The sequence below is a fragment of the Lathyrus oleraceus genome, chromosome 2 (genome assembly GCF_024323335.1).
Source record: "Lathyrus oleraceus cultivar Zhongwan6 chromosome 2, CAAS_Psat_ZW6_1.0, whole genome shotgun sequence".
Classification (NCBI taxonomy): Eukaryota; Viridiplantae; Streptophyta; class Magnoliopsida; order Fabales; family Fabaceae; genus Lathyrus; species Lathyrus oleraceus.
The window spans coordinates 90,153,419-90,162,275 of NC_066580.1; positions in this window are offsets into that span (position 1 = coordinate 90,153,419).

The window sequence follows — 8,857 nt, forward strand, 5'->3', positions numbered from 1 at the left end:
CGAATTTTCCTTTTTGTGTACAAATGAACTTTTGCACGATTTGCCTTGCTGGAATAGATTCAATGAGCTTTGATGATGCATTCTTGTTGTTTGATATGTGCTGATGCTATGGGCTTACTTGATTTGGATTTCTACACATTTTGAAATTTCAAGTTACACATTGATGTTGAGCATATGCTGTCGTATTTAAACCAAACACTTTGCCTAGAAATCTCTCATGTTTGTTTTGGTCTTGTTGTGTATAACATGTTTGCATTGAAGAGCATTATTATTGCCATGTTGTTTTCTTGGTGTTGTTTATGGGTTTGTCGAGTTAATGATGAGTTTGAATGCTGTTGCCTTGTGAAATCCCAATGCTGCTGTAGTTGAAACCTTGTTCCTTTCCATAAATCATGACTTTATGTATGCCCTAGTTTGGCTGATGTTATTGCTTGTGATTATGTGATTGATTTCATGGCTATGCTATTACACTGTATTTGGTCTGTTATCGAATTTGACATACCACTGCTATGCATTGCCCTGCTGCTGTTATGTTGGTTCTGTTATGTACTGTTGTTGCTGCTGTGTCGTTTTGAGAACTCCAAGATTAATTTCCAGAAGTTTTCCTGCTGTTTGCAACCTGACCATTGCCCAAAACCATTTGATTTATGTTGTTGCTGTTGTTTGTTTTGGTTGGTGCTGCATGATGAGGTTACATTGCTTTGTTTTAATTATTGACATTGGTTACAGTTGATGCTTGAATGTTGAACAATTGATATTGGAGTTGTATGCTGTGTGTAAACCCCTAGTATTGCCTGAAAACCCAGATAATTCAAGGTTGATTGACTGCCGTTTGCTATATGTTGCAATGCCATGTTATTGAATGATGTTGCTTGAAGCTTGTTTCTCTGAGCTGAACATATTGTATGCTGTTGTTTGGATGCTTGTTGGTTGGAACTCCACTTGATGATTTTGATGAACACATTATGCTACAAATTGATGATGAATACCATATATGCTGCTGTTACTTTGAAACCTCATGACCATGCCTAGAAATCCATGTAAATCATGTTTGAATGCTGCCATGCCAGTTGTATGTTGTTTGAACTTTGATTGCAATTGACCTCAATGTGATTGTATGAGGAGCCATGCTAATTGAACCATGCTGCTGCTACAGCCAAGCACATAAACCTTAGCCATTTCCAAAATTCCTGCTGGCTGCTTTTGTCTGATTTGCATGAACCATTACCATGCGCTTTGCTTTTGTGTGGTGGTCAAGTTTTGTTATATTGGAAATACCATGTGCTGCCATGCTGTTTATGCTCTATTGTTTGAAGTTGGCTGTATGATGATAAACACTGAATGATGAATGAAAGTGCTGTTGCCATGATTATGTTGTTTTGCTGTTAGCTAGGTTTGCTAAAATAATAAATGATCATTACCATTGCTGGTTGCTTGCTCGAATTTTGGTGTTATAATGATGATGACATGAGGCTAAAACCATGCTGCAATTTTGAAACATGTTGTTGCTATTGTTTGTTCTGTTTGATATGATGATTGATGAATATGATGCTATACCAGGCTGTTGTGATAAACCCTCATTTTTGCCAGAACTCCAATTCATTTTGTCTTGGTTGCTATTTGTCACATGTGTGTAGGCTGTTGTGTTTGCTTAAGTGAACCTGGTTTGATAATTACATGATGCTAAAACCCTGCTGCAGATTTGAAATATTGAATGCTGTTGCTTACTTGCTGTTTGAATGAGAAGCATTGATGGTCAATACCATGTCGTTGCTGTTGTTTGTTTTGTTTGATTGCATAATGATGAATGCATTTTGCTGCTATTAAACCTTAAGCTGCCCATGAAAATCCTTTTGAGAGGCATGTCTGTTGTGTTTGGTTTTAATTAGGTGATGCTGCACGAGGTATTCTGATGCCATGCTATTGTGTGTTGTTATTTGAATTCGTTTGGATATTGATGTTGACTGTATGATGTTCCAAAACCGTGCTGTTGTTCATGATGAACATTGATAATGAAATACTGCTGCTATTGATGAACCATGCTGTTAGCCATGCTGCAAACTGATGATGTTTTTTTGATGTGTGAATTTCAAACCTTGCTGTTGGCCTGCTTGCTGCATGAACCATTTATGCCTTGCTTTTGAATGGTGCTTGTTTCGAATGTTATTTATTAAAGATGATGAAGCTTGCCCTACTGTTTTGAGCCTTATGAACATTGTCATAAAAAATTCATTTGATTGTGCTATATGCTGTTGCTTGCTATTGTTTTGATGAACATGATGATGAATGTTGTGGTGCTAGTCAAGTTGTTGTGTTGCTGTTGATCACCATTGCCATGTCGGTTGTTGGTTTGTTCGGATTTCAATCGATATTGAGCTTGAAGATGATGCTGTTGTGTGGTGCGCTGTTTGTTGATTGCTGTTAATGAACATGAGAAGAGTGCCTTGGCCTTGCTGTGTTAGAAACCCCTAGGGTTTTAGAAAACTCAAAAATTCAAGTTGGTTGGCCAAAGTTACTGTTTTATTGGCTGAGAGCCAATCAAAACATTTCGTTTTGTAGGGCCAAAACGCAGCACTTCAATAAGTGACTGCAGAATTACACAAATGCCATTCTGTTGACTTGTGTTGACCAATTGCCTTGCCTTTTGCTCATGCTTTCACCCAATTTCATCCAAACTCCAACAATTATTTTCTCATTCATTTTTTCACCAAAAATTATGAAATTTTTTCCACATGTTCACAAATGAGTCTAATATTTAATTGTGAATTTTAATTAATTTTTCATGTCCTGGATTTTAATTGATAAATGATTTCTTCACATGTGTGCATGAATGATACCCTTTGCCATTTCAATTGTGAAATTGTCATATCATATCCTTTGAGCTTGAAATATTTTGTGGTGAAACTAGACACATTGATCTTCATTTCCATATAAAGTTTGTGGATTTCTCATTTGTGGTTTGATAGATATGAATTTTTGAACTAGGGTGTGACAATTTGTGTCACACCAATGATATGCAAATCTATGATTTTTGTTCACATGCTTCCCCTTATCCAAATCACTTGAAATTTTGCATGAATGATCCTTTACATGTCTAATTGATGTATGAATTTTCTTGGAATTAATCTTGCTGTTTTCCATTTGATTGAGAATTTTCTTCCATATGTGGTCATGTGTTGACTTTTTGTGCTATGCCTTGCCAAATCTTTTGTGAAATTCTCAAATCTTGTTGTATGATCATGAAATTTCATATGTGATAACTAGACTCTTTGAGCTTTGCATTGGTGTTAATCTAATTCATTTATCTTCTGTTTTCAAATTGATATGATTTTTTGAAGTTGACCCATACTTGTTGACTTCCACCATGCTTACTTGAATTTGATTTGACTTCATGAATTTATTTGACTGCCTTCCTCTCATCCAAATGCCATGAAATTTTACATGTATACCATGTTAGATGTTAGGATTGAGTGTGATTTATTTCATGATTTTTGAGGTTGTTTGAGTTGACTTTTGAATGAAGTCTTTGCTGTTGACTTTTGTATGCCTCCTTTGCTATGCTTTGCATTCTTTGGCTTATGAAATGATCTTGATGCATGATATAAGTTTGAATCCAATTGTGTTTGATTCCTACATGATTGAATTTGACTTTGATTGAACATTGCTTGCTGCCTTGACTTTTTCTTTCACCTTTGACCCTAGGCTAGTCCTAGTGGTCTTGTAAGCTTACAATTGAGCTGTCTGTTTCAGGTTCAGCACCCATGCTTTAAGGATCACTCAAATGTGATTGAATTTGATTGTTTGCCACATGCTAACTCTTGTTTTGTAGGTGACTCATACTTGAGTCTTTGTGCCTTGCACAATTGGTCCCTCTGTGTGACCATTGGTTCATTTTCTTTTGCTTTTGACTGTCGACTTGTTTGCTAATGAGTTTGACTTTTGCAGGTGCTTTAGTTGCTTAGGTTCTTTGAACTTGCTTGCTTGCTTTGCTTTTTAGCATTTGCTTTGAGGTATAAATACTTCTTCTTCATGTAGTCTGGAGACCCGGTCTGTTATTTGACCGGGCAAACTGTCTGAAGTCCTCCTTAAGAGGCAATGCCTGTGTGTGTTTAAATTTGTCCCAAGCAGGAAAAGTCCTTCAAGTAAGGCAATTGGTGGAAGGTAGGGATAAGCAATCTATCCCCCACTATTCAGTGTGTCCTCTCTTTGCTCCCATTACATGGTTGAAGCATTGAGACAAATACCCAAGATCTAATCGAGTCAATAATGTGGAGAGAGTTCCTACTTTCTGAACTCCCACACTTTCTGTTATGCTCTCTCTGATCTGAGATAGAAGCAATGAGGCACACCCCTCATCTCCTTTTCATCTGCTTCACCTGAGCCCCTCAATGGCCAGGTTAAGAGCAACATTTACCTATTACAGTGGACTTTTAAAGTCAAACCCTCTTGTGTGAGCCCCATTGTTTTGGCTATAGAGTGTGCTGTTTGTTATTCATTGATTGATTGATTGCTTCATATGCACTTGCTTGCCTGTATGCTATGCATTTATCATCATCATCAATTGCCATTAATGCATGATCATCTCATTTGTTTTGTGATGCTATCATTGTTGTGTGCCCATTGAGGACAATTGTAAGTCCATTGCTTTGGCATTTGTTCCTGTGATATGGAAGGATAGAGTGTAAGACCTCATTGGTCACTCGTATCTTCTGTTATCTGTGTGTATGTGAGGATACAGTTATAAGTCCCTGTAAGTTGGCATCTGTTATCCTGTGATCATGATTTGATCTGTTTGGTTTGTATGTGAGGTTGCAGTTATAAGTCCCTGTAAGTTGGCATCTGTTATCCGGTGATCATAATTTGATCTGTTTGATCTGTATGTGAGGTTGCAGTTATAAGTCCCTGTAAGTTGGCATCTGCTTTCCTGTGATCATAGTTTGTTCATCTGTTTGTGTGAGAGGTTGCAATTATAAGTCCCTGTAAGTTGGCATTTGCATTCCTGTGATCATATTGTTTCTTTTGTTCTTGTATGTGAGGATCCATCGTAAGCCCCTGTGATGTGGCATTGGATTTCCTGTGAGCATACCGTGGAGTTAACCTAAGTCCAGATAGATTGGCAGTTGACTTCCACTTTTCATCTTTGTTCGTTTCTTTTGAGGAGATTAGTGTAAGACCATTGAGTGGCATCTGATATCCATTTCTGTTTTAGGAGACTGGTATAAATCCATTTATTGGTATCCGGTATCCGCTTTTTATTTCTTTGCCTGTGGAGATTGGTGTAAGTCCATTGAGTGGCATCCGATATCCCATTCTGTTTTAGGAGATTGGTATAAGACCAGTGATTGGCATCCGATATCCGCTTTTGCTTGCTTTGCTTGTTTGTTATTATTAATTGCTATTCCAAAGGACACACTTGAATCATCTGCTATATGATTTCAAGAAGTGAACCTTCTAAGAAGTTTTACTATCCATCCTTCATCCATTCATCATTCATTATGTCTTAGAACCTTTTCACACTATACCTTTTAAACTTGACATAAGTGTTGTGCAAACGTCTTCATGTTTTCTAACTAAAAACCTGGACTCAAGTCCTTGACCTTTTTCCAAAATCCATTTCATAATACTTATTTGAATTGATCTTAATCATACTTTGACTCCATTTTTATAATCATAATCAGTAACTCCACCCATTCACTTGTTTTGGCTTTGTCCATTAATCTTTTCATACATGAGCTATAGGTTTGATTTATCTTAGTGGTTGATGTTAATCTCACCTTCTGTCTTTAGTGATTGAATTGTAAGTCTTCCTCGCCTATTATAGGGTTAACCCCTCTCTGGCCAGTTGAAGCTGTTCTCACATGGTGGACGTTGTTGTCTGTATAAGGTTGAGTTTTCTCCCGTGGATAACGTAAGACCTAGGGTTTGTGTTTAAAATTGAACCTAACCCACTTTTGGAAATCTTTTAGCCGAACTACGGCGTTCTGATCCTTACCTTTGATGGAAGGTACGTAGGCAACGGGTTCATCCGTTCGAACCCAATACCCAATAACCCTAATAAAATGTATATTCTTTTCTCATCATCCCAATCATGTTTGCACAATATTTTTGTCATAACAAATAACAATTTTTTACAACAAGTGTGAAAAGGGCTCCCTAGGAGTACCTAGGACGTAGTGGGTGCCTAACACCTTCCCATTGCGTAATTTACCCCTTACCCAGAATCTCTGATCTTTTTATTAGTTTTCTACGTGTAAAACTTCTTAGGCTTTTGTTCGCTTTTTAGCCAATCCTTTGGATAAATAAAAGTGCGGTGGCGACTCGAAAAATTTCATGTATCTCCTAGCTTATGGTTTAATCGATAGATCATATAGCGACGAATACACCGCTACAAATGCATGTGAAATCGGAGTCGAAAACATGTAAATTTTAGTGTGATCAAACTCTCCCACACTTAAACCTTTGCTTGTCCTCAAGCAAAACATTGAAAAGTTCATAAAAGAAAATTTGCGTAAACGAGTGCTTTAGGTAAAAATTCCAAGTTCAAGTCGGGATGTAGTGATAGGTACTAACTGAGTAAACTAAGGGTATCGTGATGACACTAGTCCATGAATACGGACATAAGCTTCATTCCTATATTAACCAACCCATATTATCCCACAATACCTAGGCCTGCCTCTTCATCTCTTTTGTGTCCTTTTCATTCAGGCGCAATCACATTAAGCCCGTTATCCGTACATACTTCATAATAGAGTGGCCTGTTAGTGATTATGATCAAAGCTTGGGATTTATGGCACATAAACATGTGTAAACCCTTTTATTGGACCCAACTGTAGTTGTGGGGGATCGGATCGTAATCCGCCCTACCGAGTTCAGTGCCAGATACCTCTGAACCAACTAGCAGTGGGTACTGCTTTTCTTTTTCTTTTTCTTTTTGTAGCAATTTTTTACAATTCTTTGGTTTAAATGACTTTGTGAGGGTCACCTATACCGGAGTTGCCTTTTTGCTTTCTTTTATTATTATTTTTTTTCTGGATCATTCACTTATTTGCATCGGTCCCCTATGTAGAGGATGTGTAGGCCGGAGCTGACTGCTAGGATAAACTACTAAGGACTTATACGGAAATGATGATTAAGGCCATGGTATATGGGGTTTCGGGAATGATTCCTATATTTACGAAGCTTATGGTGCTAAAACAGATACTGATGTTTCGCAAAGTTCTCCCAAGTCACCGCATCCTTACTCAAAACATATCCTTAAAACCTGAAAGACTTTTGAAATAACACTATTTTCTTTTGCAAAAAATTTTTGGTGGGGCTAAAGGTATGGGGAGGTAGGATTGTACTAAGGATCTACTATATTTGGTGACTCGTCAGACTCATGCATTATACTAAAAAGCAAAATAAACAACTAAAAGGAAATAAACTATCTAAAAACAGCAAATAAAAACGATAAAGGAAAAGCGAGAAAAACAATAAAGAAAAGACGATAGAGTCTCCTCCCACACTTAAATCGAACATTGTCCCCAATGTTTTGAAATAAGATAAGGAAGAGTTACCTGGCAACCTATTGCTGACCACTAGTGCCCTCGCCATCCTGAGGTGGACGACGGGATCGGGTACGACGACGGTCTCTCTGATCCATCCTCGCCTGCAGGGCATCCTGAGCGGTCCTCACGTCTCGAAGGTGACCTAAAATGGTACCCTGAGTGTTTTCTACGAGAGCAATGTGTCGCTGGTGGTAATGTTGTTGATGGGCCTGTGAGTTTGTGATCACTTGCAGGGACTGTAGAACAGTGTCATAGGACCTGTCTGTCCTCCGCTGCGATTCTTGCATGAAGTTCATATTACCCGTTATTTGTTGCTGGAGGGTAGAGAGTAGGTCATCACACCTTTGCTCTCTAGCCAGGTGGTCACGCCACATCTCCTCTGTAATATAGAAGCCAGGAGTGGTACCTGCAGAAGAAGAAGATGGTGCGGTGTGTGGTGGTGAAGGATGATGGGGGGACACATGTGGTACGGGAGATCTCTCTCTCCGATCATATTCATCATCAGTGTCTGGTCCCGCCTCATCAAGAATGTTAGGAGGAAGAGGACCCAAAACAGGTGGAGCTGGTTGCTAAGGAATCAGATACTATGCTCGATACCCAGTGCCTCCATACAATGCTGATCAGGGTAACGTGTGGGTGCCATAGGGCGCTGGTATAAAGCAATGTAGCACTCCCTCTGAGCATTATCTCTATAGGCAACATGCATGTCATCAAAACCCTGCATCCTGTAAAAGTTAGGAAAGTGATCCTGAAAATACAAACCATTCAAAAATTTTAGTCTCCATGCAAAATATGATAAAATAAAATAAAAATAAAAATAAATGTAAATAAATGCGAAAAAGGTAAAATGAAAAGAAAAACCATGGGTTGCCTCCCACGCAGCGCTTGTTTAACGTCATTAGCTTGACGATTAGAATTTATACACCTGTAGTAGTATGAATCGGTGGATCAATCAGGGTATGGCTTGAGTAGTATGTTGGAACGTCTCCTCCTTCGTAGAGCTTTAGTCTTTGTCCATTTACAATGAATGGGATACAAGTTTGGTTCTTGATTTCTACGGCTCCGGATTTCAGAATCTTGGATACTTCGAAAGGACCGATCCATCTTGAACGTAGCTTTCTAGGGAAGAGTCGTAACCTAGTGTTGAAAAGGAGAACAGAATCGCCTATATTGAAGTTTTTCTTTACTATTCTTTTGTCGTGATAGGCTTTTGTCCTCTCTTTATATATCTTTGCATTCTCGTAGGCAGATGGCCTAAGCTCTTCTAATTTATGGATGTCTAGGGTACGCTTTTCTCCAGCAGCTAAGTA